Below are 22,615 nucleotides of genomic sequence, written 5' to 3' on the forward strand. Positions count from 1 at the left end.
TTCTCCCCAGATGATTTTCCTAACTCTAAAGCAGAGGTTGAGAGCTAGCAATCCTCCAGCCAAATACACCCCCCACTGACAACTTTTATTCAGTGCATGTATTGTGGTTTGGTAAAAATTTAAATTAGTTGCCAGTATGCAAATATAGTCCCAATAAAACTTCAGATTCACAACATATCCTTTTAAAAATCAGATCTGCAACATTTGGTCTGTACTGCAACGTGGCATCCATCCGATAAAGCTGAATAGTTGGTGCAGCCTTGAAGTGGCGTGGACACTTCCAAGCCTCCTTCGCTACCTGAGCAGCCTGGACTCTGCAGCTGTCTGTATCTCTGACCCTTCCTCAAAGGATACATAGGCTAGATGTTTCTAGTGCAAGGGGAAGGAATTAACATCATCATCACGGTAATTGTAAGAATAATAAGATAATCTACCTCATACATGAGCATGAACCATGCCAGACACCGTGCCAAGTACCTGACCTATCATTCAAACCTCACGGGAATGCCGTCTATAACACAAAGGGTTGATTTGCTTGCCTAAGGTCATATAGCTTGTGAGTGGCTGAGTTAGGATTTGAACACCGATGTGTCAGACTTTAAAACTTGTACTTGTCATTTTATCATACCATCTTGCAGAATCTTACCTCCCTCCCAAGTAACCCTTCCCGAATTTTAGGCCTATAAGAATATGCAACCGGATGCCAAAAATTTGGGGCCCTATGGACCACCAGTTTTCCAGCTTCTGTCAGAAAGAGGCAAAGGGGGAAGCTTGGTTATCACTGGTGAGGCTTCCTCTACTCTGATTTTATCCTTCAGCTAAGGAATAGCTCAGGCGCTAATGCATATTAGCCATCCTCTTGCATAAAAGGAACACTTGTGAAAATTTATTCTAAGTTGGTTTGAGGTCCCATTAAAGGCTTTAAAAAAGAACATTTGAATATCAGGTAAGGAGCACCTACTCCAGTTTTTTAAAACCTTAATATAAGAAAATACATACTTAACTTGTGCTGAAGGTTATTTTAAATAAGGAAAAAATGAAATTTCCCATTCTTGAAATTATATATCTTATATTATCTTTCTTCCCCTTGATTCCAGCCTTGTATTGTCTTTAAAGCCTACTGCTTTTTAAATCCAGAATGTTGTAGATTTACTATTGGTTTCCTTTGACATTATTTTCCTTCACTTTCATTTCTTTTCTATGGGATTTCTCGAAAACTTTAACTCCTTTGATTTTTTTTTCTCTCCCCTTTTAAAAATGCTGGGAATAAACATTTAACAGAGTTTCCTTCTATACACTTAGTTTCAGGGTAGGAAAATAAATGTCCCCTCCTAGCAAAATATGTATCTCTCTGTTAAAGTTCTTCTGGTTACAAGCAATAGAAATGTATTCTGCTCAATCAAAATTCAAAAGGGGGGATTATTGAAAGTATAGGATCAGTGATAGGAATATCAACTCTTTATTCAGAAAAACAGTTACTAAGGGATTAGAATCAAAGGACAAGCCAAAGAGCCCGACTTTAAGAAGCATAGGAACTAAGGCAGCTTTGAGGCCCTCAGCTACAGACGTGCATAGATCTGGAGGAAGACTTCTGTTTTTCTCTGTTCCAGTCACTTTTTAAATCCCAGAAGACAATCAGGTCTAGTCTAGGTGTTTCTACTACTGAACAGATTAGCCATGGCTAGGGGATGGAACAGCTAATTCGGTCATGGCCACTAGGGATTTCCTAGGGATGCTATATATGACCGTGGATATGGTGACAGTTTTATGAATTTTTCTTTGTTTGTATATTTCTAAATCAGGGATTCCATCTACATAAAAGTAGATTTTATTGAGTGTGTGAAGCTTCTGTGAGATATAGTAAAAGTATTGACAAAGGCTCTTAGAACTTTCAAAAGTCTAGAACTTTAGTTGTTTAGAGATTCAGTCTGAGAAATATCCCAGATCTTTTCCCCTAATAGGAAATAATTTCTTAAGGCAATAGTTCTGCAAGTTGCATTAAAGTTCTACCGTATTCCATGATGGTTAGTAATTCTAACAGGGTACTACAGTGTGGGCTCGTGCATTAAAGAATGTTCTTCCTGGTTAATAAATGGATATGATTTTGCTACTGCCTGCTGTCTATGAGAGAGTAGGTACCCCCTGAGTTGTTCTGTTCCCTGGACAGTGAGGTGCATCTTTCATCCTTTAGTGGGTGAATCTGATGGGCTGGAAATGCTCAGAAGTTAATATTGATAGACAAGCCATGGAAAACCTCTGTCTTGGTTCATACTAAACTCTTTTTGTACTAGGACAAGATGAACCTTCTGCTGCAAACATGAGCCTCCTCTCTTCTTGAGTATAGGGTTCAAACAATGTTTTAATGGATTCCAGCAAGACTTCTGTGGGGCTTTAAGGAAGGAGTTTCTGGTGTGCAGCCTGGAGGAATGTGTCCAGCACAGTACCAGCACTAGAATCAGGACCCACCTGGCTTCAAGCCCCAGGCCAGCCTTCTAGTCTGCTTCTGATTTGGGGGGGACTTGGCAGCTTGCCTTTATTGTTCCAAAGGACTCCTGCCATTCCTGAGTTCACAGCTCACATCTCACCTCCTCCATCAACCCCTCCCAGGCTGATGAGAAACCAGTCCCACCTGTACCCCAAAGCTAGTACATAAGACCTTTTATTCTCCCATTCAAACAAATAGAGACAGACAATTCTCAGCTGTCCGTATTGATAAAGGAGTATGTTCCTGTAGGGAATCTGTTATTATATCTAGTCTGTTGAAACTTTTCTTCCTCACAGAGAGGTGTTTGACACATGGAGATAAGTAAGTCAGACATTGAGGAACAGCAAGACTAGGCGGCCAACTAAGGGCACAACCAATGTGTTCATGGTGGTGAATTCTCTCTGAGTTTTTGATACCTACTCTCTGAATAATCCCAGCTTCCTTCTTTATCTTAGACCAATGGGCAACTTCTGAGGGGGCAAATTAAGTCCCTTGAATAATGAATAATAATATTTTTATGTAAAATGAGAGCTCCATTTTTGAGTTTCAAAGAATAGCAGAGAATAATTTTTTTTAAAGATTTTATTTATTTATTAGAGAGCATGAGCAGGGGAGAAGGGCAGAGTGAGAGGGAGAAGCAGGCTCCCTGCTGAGCAAGGAGCCTGACATGGGGCTCAATCCCAGGACCCTGGGATCATGACCCGAGCCAAAGGCAGACACTTAACGACTGAGCCACCCAGAGAATAATTTTTAAAAACACACATTAGTATCTACTTTCTTGCCTTTTTCATTTCTTCAGCTTCCACAGCCACATTTGTCATTATAATTAATGGTAGTAAGAGTTTCTCCCTTTGGTAAACTTTAAGAGCTTTACATTCTTGTAATGAATTCTCATAACAGCTTTTATAAGTGTGATTGGAACCGTGTTACAAAAGAAACCAAGACACTGAGAGATGTGAGAACATGGACAAGGTCATGCAGCTAGTAAGTAAGAGCTTGCATTCACATTCAGATCCATCTGGCTCCAACACTATTACACTATACCGTACTATACTGCTCTACACTATATACTACACTCCACTATACTACACTATACTATACCACCCTACACTGCACTATATTATACTACTCTATACTACACCACACTAGCCTAGCCTAGCCTAGCCTGTACTACACCACACTAGCCTAGCCTAGCCTGTACGACACTATACTATATTACATTATACTATACTATACTATATATGCTATACTATACTACACTATACTGTATTGCCCCATAACTATACTATACTACCCTATGCTACACTATACTACCCTATTTTATATACTACATTACACTATACTGCATTACATTACATTACACCTCACTATACTACACTACACTGTACTATACTATACTATACTACACTCTGCTACACTATGCTATACTATACGACACTACACTGTACTATACTATACTATACTACACTCTGCTACACTATGCTATACTATACGACACTACACTGTACTATACTATACTATACTACACTCTGCTACACTATGCTATACTATACTACACTACACTGTACTATACTATACTATACTGCACCATACTATACTATACTATTCTACACTCTACTACACTATGCTATACTATACTACACTACACCGTACTATACTATACTATACTACACTCTACTACACTATGCTATACTATACTACACTACGCTGTACTATACTATACTATACTACACTCTGCTACACTATGCTATACTATACTACACTACGCTGTACTATACTATACTATACTACACTCTGCTACACTATGCTATACTATACTACACTACGCTGTACTATACTATACTATACTACACTCTGCTACACTATGCTATACTCTACTACACTACGCTGTACTATACTATACTATACTACACTCTGCTACACTATGCTATACTCTACTACACTACGCTGTACTATACTATACTATACTACACTCTGCTACACTATGCTATACTATACTACACTACGCTGTACTATACTATACTATACTACACTCTGCTACACTATGCTATACTCTACTACACTACGCTGTACTATACTATACTATACTACACTCTGCTACACTATGCTATACTCTACTACACTACACCGTACTATACTATACTATACTACACTCTACTACACTATGCTATACTCTACTACACTACACTGTACTATACTATACTATACTATACTACACTCTGCTACACTATGCTATACTATACTACACTGTATTATACTATCCTATACTGTTCTATACTGAACGGTGTGGTATGGTAGGGTCCATATAAAATTTGCTCGATGGAAGAACGGAGAGTACAAACACATGGGGTTTTGTCCATGTCTACATAGAAGAAGGCCAACAGGACCAGCTGGTATTACAGTAATGACATCACTACAGAGTTGTGTTCTCAGCAACTACAAGCAAACATCATAGCACATATTCACTTAGGTGCATGTATTTCTTCACCCAGTTCCATCTCTGTATTAATTATTTGTGCCTGTCGCTTTTCTACCTCCTGTGTGTGTGTGTGTGTGTGTGTGTGTCTGTGGTAAAATATACATACTATGAAATTTAGTGCTTTAACCATTCTTAGGTCTACAGTTCAAGTTCACTGGTATTAAGTACATACACGTTGCTCTATAGTGGTTGCCACCATCCATCCCCCCAATGCTTTTATCTTCTCCAACTGAAACTCTATACGCATTAAACAGTTACTCCCCATTCCCCCTCCTCTCAGCCCCTGGTAACTATCTTTCCACTTTCTGTCTCTATGAATTTGACTATTCTGGGTACCTCATATAACAGGAATTATACAGTATTTGTAATATTGGTCTTTTTTTTCACTTACAGAAAATCTTCAGGGTTCATCCCTGTTATATCATGTATCAGATTTTCCTTCCTTTTTATAGCTAGAATAATATCCCGTGGTATGAACTGTTTAAAAAGATAAACTGAGGCGTATTAAAAATATTGAGTTTATTTGGGCATTTATCAGTTACAATCAGACAGCATCACATTGGACATGAATGGGAACACTCACCCACAGGAGCCAGGGGAGAGACTTATTTAAAGAAAGTGCAGAAACAAAGAAAGGAAATTATTTGATTGGCTAAAACTTAAAGCCTAGTTGCGTGTTAGTGATTGATTATCCTTACTGTGTTGATTTTGTAACCTTGAGGCATGTATAGGCTTAGATTTGGGTTTGCTTATGTAGGCTGCCATGGATTTAGAGCCACCTCAGTCTAATGGCCTCCTTGTTTAATTAATTTAACAGTATATACCACATTTTATTTATCCATTCATCTGCTGATGGGCACTTGGATGGGAATGATGGTGCTACAAACATGGACCTACAAATATCTGTTCAAGTCCTAGCTTTCAGGTCTTTTAGATGTATATCCAGACCTGGAAGTGCTGGATCACGTGGTAATTCTATATTCCATTTATTGGGGAATATCCATACTGCTTTCCACAGCAGCTGTACCATTGTTCATTCTCACTAGCTCTGCCTACTCCTCTTCTACCCATACTTCTAGCTTATAAAGCTTTCTAAAGCATGGCTGTGACTTTCCAGCTGCTTACCCTCCAACAGCTAGGACAATACCCATAAAGGGTGCTGAGTAAAGGACTTGCTCATTGTGATGGACATCATGGCCCTGAAATTTCTTCAGCTTCTCAGAGGCAATTTACAAAAGTTTGGGCATGGAATTCCTGGAGCCTGTATTCTTCCCTACCTTTTCTCCCTCTGCTGCTTACAAGCTCTGAGAATAACCATGAAAATAGTGAGATGCTGTCTGCAGGAAAGAAAGAAAAATATAGCTGTGCCTCTTTGCATACCAATGAGGTATTTCAGAGAGCTGCAGCCTGCTATGTATGCGGGTGTTGATTTATGATAGCATGTACACATTTGGCAGGCTGAATCCACGTCTGCAATTTAAATGACCCCTTAAAAATGGAGCCTTTTTCTTAAGATCTAATGAGACCCAATGGCTAGCACTGTAGTTGAGAAAGCAGTGATGTCTAAAAGAAAGTTCTAATCCCATTGCAAAAGAAGTGGGACTCGTGGAACTATCAGGTAAGCACTTGGTCCCGGAATGTAACCTTGACTGTATACACACTTTAAAGCAATGCATGATTATATTCTGCCCTCACTTTAGGAAATTCTTACAGAAATAGGGTAGACAGCTTTTGGTTCAGGCCCAGAAACAGAACTGCTCTTTCAGAAGCACAAGCAGGATGCCAACTTCCCACCTAACTAACGCTTCCCATGGTCCTCATTTTGTCCTTGCGGTTCCCCGTGACAGGAATCTTGAACATTTCTGGAGCTAAAGCTGCCAATGCTCCCACTTTTTGGAATTCTGTGAGGTTCTCCAATAAAAACTAATATGAAAACACTCTGTTCGCATGCTTTCCAAATGTTTTTTATTTTGCCTTTAACAGAGAGGGTCAGGGCTGTGTGTAAAGGTGCTTTGATAAGAACGCATCCTTCTTGCCTCACGCGTTGGCCTCTGACCCCGGGCCTAGTGGGGGAAGCAGAGGCAGGTACCGTTTGTGTGAACTGGGTGTTCAAGCCAGGGTGCTACAGAATTGGCAGCGTGTCATCCCAGGTTTTCTTCTTCCTGACACTGCGTGGTGCAATTCCAAAGTTCACGTGGAGGTCACACTCACTGGCCACTGGCAGGGCTTGGGAGGTCTCTGCTGGGTTAGGCCGCCCAGATGTGAGCTGTGTTTGGGCTGAGTTCAGTTTCTTTCCAATCTCTCCCACCTCCCGCCTCCCTCCTCCCTTCCCCTTTGTCTTGCCAACTGCTACTGGAGATGTTTTTCCCTCTGTTTAAGGTAATAGCCGACTTAGTGCCAAAGCCAAGCTACAGGCAAGCATTGAAAATAAATTTGCAGGGGGTTTATTTTCATACTAGTGGAAAAAATCTTGGAATCTTTTTTGGAAGTTTTTGTCTCCCTAGAGACTGCCCTTCGGAAGCATCTTCCCCTCTTGAATACCCTAAGCTGGGGCTAAGAAACAAACTGAGTGAACATTGATGGCATGGTAGGCTAGGTTTTGAAGCAGAGTGGTGCAAACTTCGCTGAACAATTGTGTCTTAAAACAGTGTGCCCTCGTAGAAGCAGCTGCTACAGATGTGTGGTGCTTCCCTGCACTCTGAATATACACACTGTTGACTTAAAAGTCCTCTGGTGGATCAGGTGACCCAGTGTAAGAGGAATGATGTTTCGGAAAGAGGTTGGAACGCCAAGTCTGCCATTTTCTAGAGAGGAAAAGGAAAGGAAGGATGAAAGAAGTTGCCCAGGCTTGTCATCTGTGCAGTTAGTTCGTGTGAGGTTTCACGAACTCAGCAAAACACCTGACACTACCTGGCCCACAGTAGGCACTTCCCGAGAATCGTGATTCTTTCCCCCTTCGCTGGTTATTTATTGTTGTCTCCTCTTGACATCAGATTTAAGTGAGAAGTGTCCTTTGGCACAGTCTACAATTTCTTAGTATAATTTCCCACTCTTCAAGAGTAATTGTGGCTGACAGGATGTATTTTCTACCTTCCTGTCAACTCTGATGCAACTGCCATTCACTAGCCACAAAAACAGGAGGCTTCACGGACCTCAGCTGGGAAGACCGCACCTTGATGAGGCAAGCAACAAAGGAAATCCATGTGTCCTTGGTCTTGACACCTTCATTAGAAGGAATTTAAAAAATCGAGGTTGCAAATCACCTGAGAACTCAATGCCCACATGTTCTCAGCAGCACCATGCTCATAAAAATTATCATGCTGATACTAACAAATGTGTTCATCTACTCTTTGATAAATATCCTAGTAAGTGATTCCTTGCTACATGCCTGCACCTACAGAAAAATAGTTTAATAAAAGTGGAATTTTAATGTAGAAAATGGCATGAGGTCAAAACCATGCAAAGAATCCATTTGACATGACAGCACTTGAAAACCTTAAAATCAGTGGTTAAATCGTGTTTTTCTAGCAAATGTGGTGTTTGGTAGATCCAGCCTTGCAGAATTTGGGGACTTTTCCATTTTAGATTCACATGGATGTATTGATAAGGACACACTGCATATTTTAAAAATATAAACCAATTGTCCAAAATTTATATGACTTATACATAATACATGCAGAAGAAATGTTACTTGGTTTAGTATAGCCAAATTATGATTGTTGCATGAGCCATGAAAAGTTCTGTTCTTCTTTACCCACGGGGGACCAGGAAGTAATAAGGTGAGGGCACTGAACAGGTAATTGGGTATCTTTACAGAAGTTAGAAGATAGCACTTAGGGGCGCCTGGGTGGCTCAGTTGGTTAAGCGACTGCCTTCTGCTCAGGTCATGATCCTGGAGTCCCTGGATCGAGTCCCGCATCGGGCTCCCTGCTCAGCAGGGAGTCTGCTTCTCCCTCTGACCCTCCCCCCTCTCATGCTCTCTCTCTCTATCTCATTCTCTCTCTCAAATAAATAAATAAAATATTTAAAAAAAAAAAGAAGATAGCACATAGATAAGCTTTCTATGCTCTTTTTTAGGCAATTTTAGAAAACTGACTAAAAACCAATTATAACTTTCACAAAAACTTGGATTTTAAAAGATTTCTAAATTTAAATGTGAATTTAAGTTTCTTGAATTAGACATATGCTGAGTGTTGAATTCTGTCAGATTTGAAATTTATAGTTTCAGCTGATTTTAACTTAAGACTATTATAGGAAAGAATAAGAGTTCATTTTTGTGAATGCCAGTGGGTGGCTAGTGGAATTTTCTTAATCTTTCTCAATGGGAAAAATGTATGCAGTCATTTCTTTTTATCTCGGAGCCTTTGAATGAATTTGTTTTTGTCTAAAATGAAAGAAGGGGCAGTTTGTTTTTGCCTCAGTCAGTACTGTAATGACTCAGCAAAATGCAACTGGTTATCATGAACTCACAAGCCTTGATAGAGTTTGAAAGGGTAGCCAAGCACTTAACCGTCAGTCTTCTTCCCACCCAATCCAGTCACCACATCCAGCAGCTAACCTTCCATTAGACTCAGGAAATCTGGGGCCCATTAAAAATCAGCAAGTCCGTGCTTCTCTTAGGACTTTATGACTGCTATTTTATTGGTTTATTGCTAATTCTGATTAAGAAACACTTTAAATTCCCAGTTTCAAGCAGGCTACTTTTCCTTTAAAAAAAAATTAACTGATTTGTTTTGGCTTGCACATTCATATTCAAGGTTTGTTCCCCATTAAAAGTAGATTTTGAATATTTCTTATACCAATTGAATTTGCTGAGTACTCACTTTCTTTCATTATATTCAGCTATCATATTAACACATTCATATGGGTGCAGACTCCCATGGAGCAAACAGGACCCCAAACTCTTTCTCTACCCCCTGAAAATATATTTTTCCCAGACTTCAGGTTTTAGAAGACTGAACTTGAGAAATCTCTTTTGTGTTGACAAATACATTTAGTGATTGTACCTCCCTTATCCATATTTGAAAGTGGCCCTGAATTAACCAGATTAGTGGTCTAGAAGTGGAGAGCTAAGGAAGGATATTTTAAGAATCCTAAGCATTCTCCTCTCATTTGAGTGGGCTGCAGAGGACACGACTTGCTACTCCATAACAATTCCAGAGGGGCTTTTTACATTTCTAACAGAATCCTTAAGAAGTCCCAGTTCTCATTCTCCAAGCTCGCTGCTATTTCATTGACTACTTTCACAAGGTAGAGGGAAGTTAAAAAAGAAAGAAATAAAATTCAGTGAAGCTCCATCTGGTCTGCCTTCTAAAGGAGAGTCTATTTCTTCCACAGGATTGGGGTTGTGATCTTACTTTATATTTGTTGTTGTCAAATCCAGAGGAAGTAAAATGGACCAGAGCTTTTACAAACTTGACTCTGTACCTAGAGAGAGCTGTGGGACAACCAGGCTACACGTGCTCAGCTCACAAAGTCACCCTTTCCAACTTTGGACACATTTTCACATATAGGAGCAAATACCTCCCATTTGCACAATGACCACATGCCCCCAAAGGAAATCAGCACACGTGGCCCAATAACTATGGGGACTATAAAATAGAAGAGTTGAGAATAGAACTGTCCCAGAAATTCCAGGGTAGTGACGTGGTAGGCCCTGTAGTAGATCTTTCTATGTGAGCCATCATGTGAAATCTTTACAACAAGTATATAAAGTAGATCTGATTATTCTCTTATAAGTCACAAGAGAACTGAATCTCATACTGAAGGTGTGCGATATACTCAAGCAAAAGTAATAAATCGTCACATCCAGGTTGAGTCGTTCATTCCCCCTGTGATATCATGCTGCCTCTCTCATGGCTTAGGGCTATACAACATGTAGAAGTAAGGACGTTCCAGGGTAAGAAATGGCCAGAGATAAAAGGCTGAGATGGGGCACTACGGTCCTGTTGGTCTTCAGTGTAAAATTTCTAGAGGGGAAAACACTGTAAGCTTCGTGGCAGAACTGAGCATCATGTCATAGCTCTCTTGTTCCATTGAGAGAGTAAAACATTCATTTTTTTTTTTTCCTTCAGTAAAAGAAGTTTACTATCCCATCCAAATACTTTGTGATATGACTTGGTCCTCTGGGAATAAGCTTAGATTCACAACCTTTAGTTTCTCAAGCTGATCTGAAAATTTTCTGCCTTGTACAAGTATTACAGTCATATGGGACAGAAGTTTAGAGGTGGTTAACAGATGATGTTTTTATATAAACTCTGTTTTGATCAATTTTATCAGGCTTTCTTCTAGGACAGAAATGGCAATGAAGAACCCAGGAAAAGGAAAGGAAATAAATATATCAATTGAGGACATTTTTGATTGACTTTGAATCAGAATACTAATAGCACCATCCAGAAGCTTCAAATTAGTATAATGTAATATATTTTGGGAAGTAACCAGGAACTGATTTGAGAACCAAGGAATGGTGGAGGCCCTTCTGGCTGGGGATCTGAGATGCTTGGAAAGTTACAATGGAGGAGAAAATATTTGGGGAGAAAAATAAGTCTCTCTTTACCTTTCCCTTCTCTTCACCTCTATTCTTAACACACACATACAAACAGCATACTACTGCTTTGGGAATATTGACTTCAGATAACATATCCAAACATGTAAATGAGAGCTTTATTGTATGCAGAATTTTGTTGAATTATGAAATTTTGAACCTCTAGATGTAAAATTTCACAGAATTTCCCAGAGATATGGGAATTCAGAATTTCACATCTGAAATTTTGAACTCTCTAGATGTAAAATTTCACAGAATTTCCCAGAGATATGTGTATGAGTGAGTTCTAACCATCTGGCAGAATGGTTACTTTGTGGTGACTTACCTCACAGACACATTCCAGTAAGATCCACATTTGTACCAGGGCAGAAGACCAGCTGCTATCTTTTCTTCTCGACAAAGGACTCTTGTGTTTGAACAAAAACTATGTATTGTATGCCCAGCAGCAGAAGGGAGTCTGAGCAGTGATGTCAAAGTATACCATGATGTCACCACAATTCACAAAGAATTACAGTTAATGCCATGTGAAGTGAGGCCAAATTCAACACTTTCCCTCTTGGGTACTTCACAGTCTAAGAGACAGAAGCAAGGCCGGAGGTCATGCCTTTGTATAATTTTGTTTCACATTCTCCAGACACCCTAATTTTGGAAGCAGGGGAGGGAAGAAGACAGCCTGTTAAAGAAAAGTCCACTGACCATGTGCCGAGAATGAATTCTAGTGTCTGTACGTGCAAATGTCTATACTAGGATAATTCTTAGAATTTCTGCTGAGGACTACTAGACAAATAAATTTAACTAAAAATGGTATGCAAAGAAAAAAAAGTCCAGATGTTTTTAGGAATAAATTTATACAAGCATTTGGCCCAGACCCTGAAATAAATAAGAAAGGAGCAAAACAAATGAGATCGGGAGCACCTAAGAAATTTAATAAATGTTGGAAATAAGATTTAGCCATTCTCTTTTTCCCTTTCAGGGTGTGTTTATCCAGCCATTGAGTAGATTAAATTCTTGATCTCAAGAAAGGCAGTGCTGGAAAACTCTTAAAAATATTTGCAATCTAATAAATTCACCGCTCTTTCTATTAGCTGTCTCGAACCCCTAACGTGGACATACCTTTTTCTTCTATTTACTTAATAATGTGAAGAGATAAACACCACAGAACCAGTGGCAATTGCCCAACATCTCTAGAACTGCAGGATAAGCAAGCTAATAAGGAGCACAGGAGAATACCTCTAGCTCAAATAGTAAAGAAAATAGAAATAGGACCCTTAAAAAACAGCACCTGGTTACATTTCATTGCAATGAGTCCTCCTTTAGATTTTAACCACAGAGGTGGTTGAACTCCCTACTCTTTGATGAGGGTGAGGATGAGTAGGTTGGAGGTGGAGAAGGCCTATGGTTCTGATCCAGCCAAATGACCAGCCAAAGGGCTAGAGCTCACGAAGAGTAATAGGAAGAGTCAGGCCTCGGACTGTCCAAGGTAAAGTCTCTTAGGAAGAGCCAAAAAAAATCAGGTGCTCAGGAGATCAAGTACGAAGTGAGCTTCCAGGTCATAGTTGGTGTCACAGCTAGGATGTGGAGCCTAGAGCACTGTGCCTAGTGGAAAAGAGGTAAGAGGGAGACTCATTCGAAAATAATAAACATTTATACCCCAAGGCAATTTTGAAGTAGTGGATAAAGGACTAGAGACATAGCAGGCAAAGTGACAAGTAGAAATTAAAGTGGAGATTATAGTGCTATAAAATGATGTAGCCATAGAGATTTTTTTTTTTTTTAACAGAGAGCTCTTTTTTGGTCTTTGGAACTAGTAGCAGAGAGTTTAAGTGGTAGAAGCTGTTGTTATGTTCTAGGGTGGGATAAGGAGGAAAATTTTTTGAAACCATAATATATCCCTCTTCCCTATGGCCTTGTGTATATACAGAATTCGTTCATTCATTCATTCATTCATTCAACAAATTTTTATTAGTTGTTTGTTATATTATTGGACACTAGGAACTTGTGTTATATTCTAGTAGGAAATAGAAAATAAACAATAAGCTTAATAATAAATTATAAAAAGAGTGCCATAGAATTAAAAAAAAAAAATAGAATAGCATAGAACTTGGGTCTGGGATGCCACTTTAAATGGTCTGGTCAAAGTAGGGCTTCTTGAAAAGATGAACGTTTCCAGCAAAGGCTTAAAGGAGGCTTGAGAGGTGTCTACAGAAGAATGTTCCAGTCAGAGGCGATAACTAGTGCTGCCCTAAGACAAGAAAGTGCTTGCTATGTTTTCAGAACTGCAAGGAGAGTTAGCCAGAGGGAGAGGAAGTCACAGAGGTAACTCAGGTGATAAAGGAGCTTGTGGGCCATTGTAAGGACTCTGGTGAATTCAAGAGGAAATTGGGTCGTCCTATCAGTGATTGGTAAACCCAGAGGAGAAACTGCCATGTATTGGGATGATCCCTTTGGAAACTCTTTGCCTGGAAGAAAGGGAATTAATACCTTCACATATTTTTTTTCACACTGTGGTGTTTTAGAGCATAGGAGAGCTACACCACATCCATTTGGCCTAATAGCCTGTGGGTATTTACCAGTATTTCCCTGTGGCATGTGTGTGGCTGTTGAAAAAAAGCAACTAATTTTTTTTAAACCAATTCAATTGCTCCCTCAAAAAAAGAAATCATGCCCATTGAAAATATATTTTCAAACCTACTGAATGCAAAGATCCCACTTTTTTCTTGATGCTCCATCTTAGTACTTAGATCTGTAGGCTGATGTTGCTTTTGGCAACAAGCTGTGGCTGAAAGAAACATGTTCATTCTCATTCTTCCTGTCTCTTCATTGCCCTTCTAACCCCCAAGAGGAACACAATACATCATGGAATAGAGGAATCACTCCTTGATGACATAGTGCTACTCAGCTTGGATTTCAACTCTGGCAACATCAATTCACAAAAATGTGATCTTGGACAAGTTGTTGAACCTTTCTGAGTCTCCGTTTTATTTTTGTAAAAAAAAAAAATTGTCTATTTTGTAAAATAGTTCATCAGGGATATTATGAGGATAATATCAGGGATATTAGGAGAGTTAAATGATAACTAGATTTATTGTGATCATTTTGCAATATATGTAAATATTGAATCATTACATTTTGTACCTGAAACTAATGTTATATATCAATTATATCTCAATTAAAAAAAAAGAATTAAGTGAGAAGATATATATAGCAAGTGTTCAGCAAACACTAGTTTACTCTCTCTTCTCTAGGTGGCTTTCCCTTCTTTCTCTACCTCCATATCTCTATGACCTTCAGTCTTAGAGATCTTACTCCTTTTTTGTTCTCACCTATTTTGAGGAAATTATCTGATTAAACCCATTCACCCTAGATTGGGACCATGCCTACTACTTATGTGTATTCCCTACAGCACCATAAGAACCAGCATAATGCCTTATGCTTAGTTGGTTCGGTTTAATTTAAGTATAATCAACAACTTTATGTGTTACTCCTCCCAAGGGTATTTGAACAACAAACAAAGGACTAAACCAGTGGTTCCCAACTTTGTAACACAAAGGTGTTCTTTATTATTTTTTTCCTATGGGCCTTGTGTTTTGGAAGTTTCCATCTACTCAAAACACTGCATGTATTAAGTAATAATTTGTTTCCCCATTTTATGACTTAAAGACCTGAGTATAAGTAAAAAATAAAGGCAATAAAAATCAGGATTCAGCTTATTTGTATAATGAGATGGTTGGGGTTTGGGGTACCTTATATGGTTTTATAGAGGTAAATATATTTCCATTAGGCTTTGAAAATACTAAACATAGCTCATGGACTACTATTAGCACCTTTGTGAATGGCCAGGGATTTTGTTTTCTCATATTGGAGAGGTGTGAAGCACGACTATAGAAGGGGGTTGTACCTTCCCATTTGCTTCCTGTGTGTGTTCCCAAGTCACATGGGACAGATGAAGCTACCTATTCATCCCCGTGCATAAGTCCTGCTCTGGTAGCTGTGATCTTCATAAGAATGATCAACCTCATTATCACCATTCACCATTGCCATAATAAATATTATATAGTGTGTCTTATCGTGGTTCACAGACATCCTACTATAACCTGTAGTCCAAAATCTCAAGTTGGAGTTTTGATTTTGTTAGTTTCCATCTGTGTTACCTTGGGGGATGTTGTTTATTTTCTTTGAATTTCAGTGTTATAATTTGTACTTGAAATCATTCAAATCTTAAGAAAATGTTCATTTTTTTCCAAGCCAAACAGTATCCAGCTTTACTAAAGATACTTTTCATAAACAATCATGGTATTTCAGGCAGGACATGGGCAGTCATTAACAGCATACAACAACTTTCACACTCCCTTCTTCAATGGACTACCAAAGTCAGAAAGCCACTATAAAACCCAATGAAGTCTTCATTGGAAGCTCTGAACAGGGAAAGTTTAGAGTGAGGGTTGACATTTCACATGTAGCATATTGTTTAACAACTTCTCATAAGCTGACCCTGAAATGAAATGAAAATGGCAGAATTATCAACCTGAATTATTAAGCTAAAAAAGAAATTCTTTGGGGGATGCTATCTCCATGGAGACACTGTAAAGTCCAGATCGCCTGACATACTGGGAACCATTTCTTGGCGTCAGTTTCCAATAGGTCTCTGGGTTTAAGGGGGTCAAGGCTATGGTAAAGGCAGAGAGGGAGAAGAAGACAAAAAAAAAAGAATTTTAGTTTTTCCACACCAAAAGGCATCTGTGCCAAGGTGACTAAATGTGTCAACATCAAGGAATCCCTCCTCCTCCTGGGAACCAAGAGGAAGTTGCTCAAAACTAGAAGGGAAAGGTATTTAAAAGGTATGATAAAAAATTATATTTCAAACTGTATAGTCACCAGGAGTACCCAGTTATCCAAAATGTACACACTTCGCTTGGCATCTCCAGCCCCTTCAGCTTCTGTGCCTGGTCCCATTTGGCATCTCCATTTTCCGCAGTTATTCCCATCCTTGCCAGCATCAGCTTTCCCCCTTTTCCCTTTGGGTACCTTCTCTTCCTTCTCTGCAGGGGCCTTTTTAGGCTTGGGCTCTGGCTTTGGAGGAGCAGGGTTAGCAGATAAGCTTGCAGATCTTCTCCGTGGCTCATCCTTCACCTTGGCTTGATCTCCTTTAGCATCCATCCCCTTCAGCCTTTCTCTTGGGCATGGTGGCCATGGCAGCAGGATATAGGCCCTGGAGATGCAGCCGCACATGGGCTCTTGTCAATCCAGGGGTCATTCTCACCTCTTTCACACTGCTCAAAGATGCTATTTTTAAGAGAGATATTTGTGGTGAATCATCCAAAAGATGGTCAACCAGCTCATTTCTCTGTCTCTGGAATAGTAAATTGGTGTAGTCTCCTCCAAAGACAGCCATAGTCTATTGAATTTGGCTTCTAGAGTACACTGTCATAGAAGATGTGGAACCACATAAAATCTCAGTGGCAAAGAATGCTCCAGTGGATTAGTAATGTCTGTCGTGGGTCCTGGCAGGACAAATAGATGCACGTGCACATTTTTGCCAACCTTGCCCTAAGTGTTATAAAGTCTGTTCATAGATTAAGTCTGACCATCACAATGCTCTGTACCTGGATAATTTGTTTTGGCTCCCTAAAATTTGCTTTTACCAAATGTTCCCTATTAGGGTTCATCAAAGATTATTGAAAAGCCAGTTCTTTGAAACATCTTGTATTTATTTGCTGAGTTGTTATTGGGACACTGTTACATGGCATTGTCTTTCAGAAAACTCACAGCAGGTGTATATCTAGGATTTCAGTACTTTGAGTAATTATGATTCTCCTGAGCCAGTTTGTCATTCATTCATTACATAAATATTTATTGAGTGTCTCCTACAAGGAACACATTATCCTATACATTTTCTAAAAGATCCAGTGAATGCTGTAATTCTTATAATTGCTCATGTTTTATTCTTATAATTGCTCTCTTCTAGGAGGCTCATATCTAGATATGTAACCCCCATTTAGCAAATGTGTAGGACTTCACAGTATGTATTCTGCATAATTCTCCCCTTTCTGGCTTTAACTCCTCTTTTTTACTTATTTTCCTCTTTGCCCCATATTCCCATTTGGGCTTGTTTTTATTTTATTGTCTTGTATTATATGTATATGCTATAAATATTTTTGCAAAAAGGTAAAGCATAAACAAATCAATCAATATCTAAATCTTTTGAAGATAAGGTTAAGGATACATTATCTTCCCTATTAACATAAATAGTAAATGAGTTATAATGTATAGAAGAGCACACTCTTCCCCATAAAGTTCTATCTGAATTAAATAATTATAAATAAGAGCAGCTGTGATCAGATTTGCAGCGTTTGGTTTTCCATATTTGTCTTTCCCCTTGCTGAGAATAAAGGGATTTAAAAGTTTCTTACCTCATGGTGTTGGATCAAGAAAAGCTTGACATCACTGGCTCAGTATTTGATGCTAGAAGTTGAGGTCCTTATGGGAAACCATTTGAAATGTGGCCAGTGTGAACCCATCTAAGCACATCAGTTTGGGGCATGGTATCGGCTTATGGGTTGTGTTTATTTACATTTTCCAAATTATTCAGATGATAATCTTTCTTTTTCCTGTGGCTCCTAGTGAAGACATTTTATTATACGTATTTCAGTGTCTAGAGAATTTCAGTCTCGTGGTCTGCCTTCACTTGCTATCAGCTCTGTAAAACTAAGGGAGAGACTCCTATCAGCGCACAGAATAGCCCTGATGCCTAAAATCCACATGACATGCTTGAAGTCTGTAAGTCAATTATAACTGGATATTATCATCCTAGTTTTTGTATAGGGAGGGTTCCCCCCTCCTTCCCTTTAGTAAATCCTGAAGGAGAATAAAGAAAAAGCAGCAGTGTTAAATCTGTATGTTCTACTCAAAAATAGGATGAAGGACTGAATGTCTGTGTTTATACATATGTATATATATGCAAAAAGCCTACAATCAAGATAGCAAAGCAAAAGTTGATGACCCACTAATGGTGTTTAAACAACAAAAACATCTTGGAGCTTTTCACTTTTTATGTCACCTGAGATAAAAGTTCTATTAAAAAAAAAAAATGCAACCCTGTGGATACAGAGGAGGTTAGACCACTGTATCAGGTTGACACCTAATAGCAGAATACGAATAAAATATATTAGGTCAAAAATCTGAGCTAGTTTTCCACCCTTTACAAAAAAATTCCATGTAGTTGCCAAAGTTATGAGTGGTCATTATCTCACTTTAATGTTTTGTCCAGAATGGGGTGGGTCTGGGAACTCAGTGGCCTGAACATTGCCTTCCATGACATTTCACTAATAATGAGCATAGGTGCACTTGGGAAATAGTCTCTTAAAAATACTAGCCCTTTACTGTAATTCTTGTTCGTACATCAGGACAGAGGTTTGGGTTTGACCTGTAGTTGTCATTTATATGTCTGTTCCTCTGTGTACACAGAAATAAATAAGCACACATATGCACATATATGCACATTTTTGTCTACATGTGTGTCATCAATGACTGCAGTCTAAGGCTGCTTACCTGTCACCTACAATGACTTCATTAACAAACCATTATATTTGCTGTGTGTTTCACTGATTCACCAGCATTCACTGTGCATGTCAAACACTGTGCCAAACAGCAGAAATACAAAGGTTAATGAAACATGGTTCAATGAAATACAAAGGTTAATGAAACAAATAGCCCAAGATCTGGTATAGGAACAGACATATCAATAGATTAAACCCATTATAAGTTATACAACTACTTAAATTGGGTGTATATAAAAGAAACCCCAAAGTAATAATGGCTTAAGCACATAAAGGATTTACTCTCTCACAAAAAAAAAAAAAAAAAAAAAAAGAAGAAGTCAAGATGTGATCGGTCTAAGTGAGGTGAAAGAACCAGGCTCTTTCTTTCTGTTCCGCCCTCCTTACTGCAAGGCTTTCGTTCTCAGGATTGTCTCATTTTTCAAAATAGTACCTGGAGCCAACAGAATGGAAAGAGAGTAGAGGGCAGGTGGGGTCATCTAAGTCAGCTTCTTTTAAGTAGTCTTCCTAGAAGTCCCACACAACCCTTCCACTTTTATTCCACTAATTACAAGTTGGTCACAAAGCCAATGAAAAAATGTATTCGTTTAATAGGACATATTGCCACCCCAAATAAAATTGGAGTTCTGTTATTGAGAAAAATAGGGAAGATGGATGTTGGGTGGCAACCAGTAATCTCTGCCACATGGAGTTATGAACAAATGGCTGAGGAAACATAGAGTAATAAAGCCATTAACTCTGGAATCTAGAAAAGGCTTGTTTGAGGAGGAGACAATTTGGGATTTGAAGGATGAATAGGAGTTTGCTAAGTAAAGAATTGGGGAAGGGCACTTTAGGCAGAAATAGTAGTATATGCAAAGCACAGAGCGATCTGTCATTATTACTGCCAAATAAACCCATTTCTGTATTTCTGTTTTTTCTTTGTTATTAATAATAGCTCTCGAAGGGGGGGAAATCGGAGGGGGAGAAGAACCATGAGAGACGATGGACTCTGAAAAACAAACTGAGGGTTCTAGAGGGGAGGGGGGTGGGAGGATGGGTTAGCCTGGTGATGGGTATTGAGGAGGGCACGTTCTGCATGGAGCACTGGGTGTTATGCACAAACAATGAATCATGGAACACTATATCTAAAACTAATGATGTAATGTATGGGGATTAACATAACAATAAAAAAATTAAAAAAAAATAGCTCTCAAAATAACAGTTGAACTAATTTTTAATTAATCTATTATTCCACATCAACAGATCGAGACAGACTGAGATATGTCAATAATGATTTTCTTGATATAATTGCAAACAGTTTTCCGCTTGGACCAAAATAAGAACATTTTATCTGATGATAAAGTATTCCCTGTTTTAAAAATAATTGAGTTAGAATATTTTGGCACCTTAAAAAGGACTTGATACAAAGGGGGAAAAAGTGTGTCAGGGAGATATTTGTCTTTTCAATTCTGAAGTTAAACAAAGCCCAGTTAGAACTCACTTGGTTCATATCCTGAGATCCATAAACTTACATCAAGGGCACTAAGTTGGTGGTCTGGTCAAGTTAGCCTTAAAGTATGTCACTTTCTATTTAGCTATTCCTAATAGATTGTTACTTTGGATCTGTGAAGTTGGATTGTTCTTTTCGTAAAATGGCTTTGGAGCCATAAGAAATCTTTAGGATTAGAGAGATTTTTTCATGGTAATCTCCTATTTGGCTTCATTAGAGACATCAGAGACCATTAAGAATTTTCCAGAGAAAGTTAAATCCTTTGAGAAACCTGAAATTTCTTTAAGGAATAAACCATAGTTATATTTGAGACACCTGTGAGTGTAAATTTCCATGCCCCCTGCCTATCATCCTTCCATAGTGCTGAGTATCTCGTAAGATTAAGGTCATCTCTTTCCAACCCCAAAGAACAACAGCTGAGTCAATGATTCTTTGAATACTGCCGAAATTAGGACTGCCATGTTTTCTTTTTTTTTTCCAAAGGATTTGACCCTACTAAAGCAATCATATGATTTAGTCTTCTGACATTGTTTGTTTTCATTTTTGTTTTTTGCCAACTTTGGTTTTGGGTTACTTTCTAAGTAGCTGGTATCTGCACATGACTAAAATGTGTAGTACAACTCACAGCAACACCTTCCTTTTGTCTAGTTAACTCTGGAACCTCATTCATATCTCAGCTCAAAAGACTCTTCTTCAGGAAAGTCTTCTCTGGCCTCACTAACCAGATCAAATTCTCCATATTTTCTGTTCTCAGAGTATCATGTATCTGTGTTTTATAGTTTGTATCATGATCACCATTTTACATTTATTGTGTGTGATGATTTGAATAATATGTGCCTCCACTACTAGACTCTAAGTCCCATGAGGGTAGGCCCTTATGTACTTAAACTCACCTTTGGATTTTGCTCCTAGCACAGTGCCTGGCCCATAGCAGATCTTGATCATTGTTGGCTAAATGATTAAATGATTTTTTTGGTGATGGTGGCAAATAAGTTACTTCTGCATGCCCATTTCACACTGTGTTCAGAATACGAGCGAATATGGAATTACTCAGCTCCTATGTGGATTCATCTACAGATAAAAATTTTGAAAATAATCTTACTCCATCTCCATAGAAGCACATCAATGAAGTCTTAAGCCAGCATGTGTTGGCTTTGCATGGATGAAGCTTGGGTGAATTCCAAATTGGCTTCACTGCAGCCTGTGAACATATTGGGGTGAATTGCAGCTTGACCACAATGAACCCCTAAGGACAGAACCAGCCCAACTTGCTCCCCATTTAAGAGCTGGGCACTATGTTTTCTTGACATCTTTGTATTTCAGAAAATGTACAATCGTTGAAGGAATTACTGCTTTGACGTTTATTTTAAAAGATGCCTGTATGCCTGTGTATAAAAAAATACACATTACCACATTTAAAAATGCAGCAAATATATAATGCAATGCTAAATAATTGTATTTTTCAAACCTTTGCCTAAACACGTGTTTGCAATTATTAATTAAAAGTACAAAAAGGAAAATCAAGCCTCAAAGAAAGGTCATATTAATAACTGGATTTTTGAAAGACAGAATGAATGGTGTGGACTTTCTGGAAAGAAGCCCCTTCAAATATCACTACAGTTCTCATTTTATTTTTATCAAAGACAATAGTGGAAGTCATTTGGAAGTAGAATAGGTCTGTTGATACTAGATCTAACTAGAACTATAGAAGTACAACTTGATACAGTTTGCATTTGAATTTTTTTTAACTTGAAAAAGTTAAAAGTAAGTAAGAAAAAGAAAGAGTAAAAGTACAAATGAGTTTGCCCGCATACGTGGTAAGTGCTTGTGATTTTGGTAAGCCTGATTTGGACCAAGCATAAATGTTTTGTTAGATGTGCTTATAACTCAGCTACTTATTAGCAAAGTGACCTTGGCCAGATTCATGGCCTCAGCTATAAAATGGAGATATGTTACATGATCGTTCTCAGAATTAATGAGATATCTGTATTGGGCCTGGTAGGACATAGGCAGGCTAAGAGGGCCTCAGTATTAGTTATCTCTGCTGCCCTCCCAAACA

General features: G+C 38.6%; 1 protein-coding gene across 2 annotated transcripts in view; it reads left to right on the forward strand.

Annotated features, from left to right (window-relative positions):
- ADAMTSL1 (ADAMTS like 1) overlaps window positions 1-22,615 on the forward strand; it is a 904,085-nt gene that overhangs the window by 635,281 nt on the left and 246,189 nt on the right. The gene's annotated exons all lie outside the window — the stretch shown is intronic.

Source organism: Halichoerus grypus, chromosome 14 (assembly GCF_964656455.1).
Source record: "Halichoerus grypus chromosome 14, mHalGry1.hap1.1, whole genome shotgun sequence".
NCBI classification, from domain to species: domain Eukaryota; kingdom Metazoa; phylum Chordata; class Mammalia; order Carnivora; family Phocidae; genus Halichoerus; species Halichoerus grypus.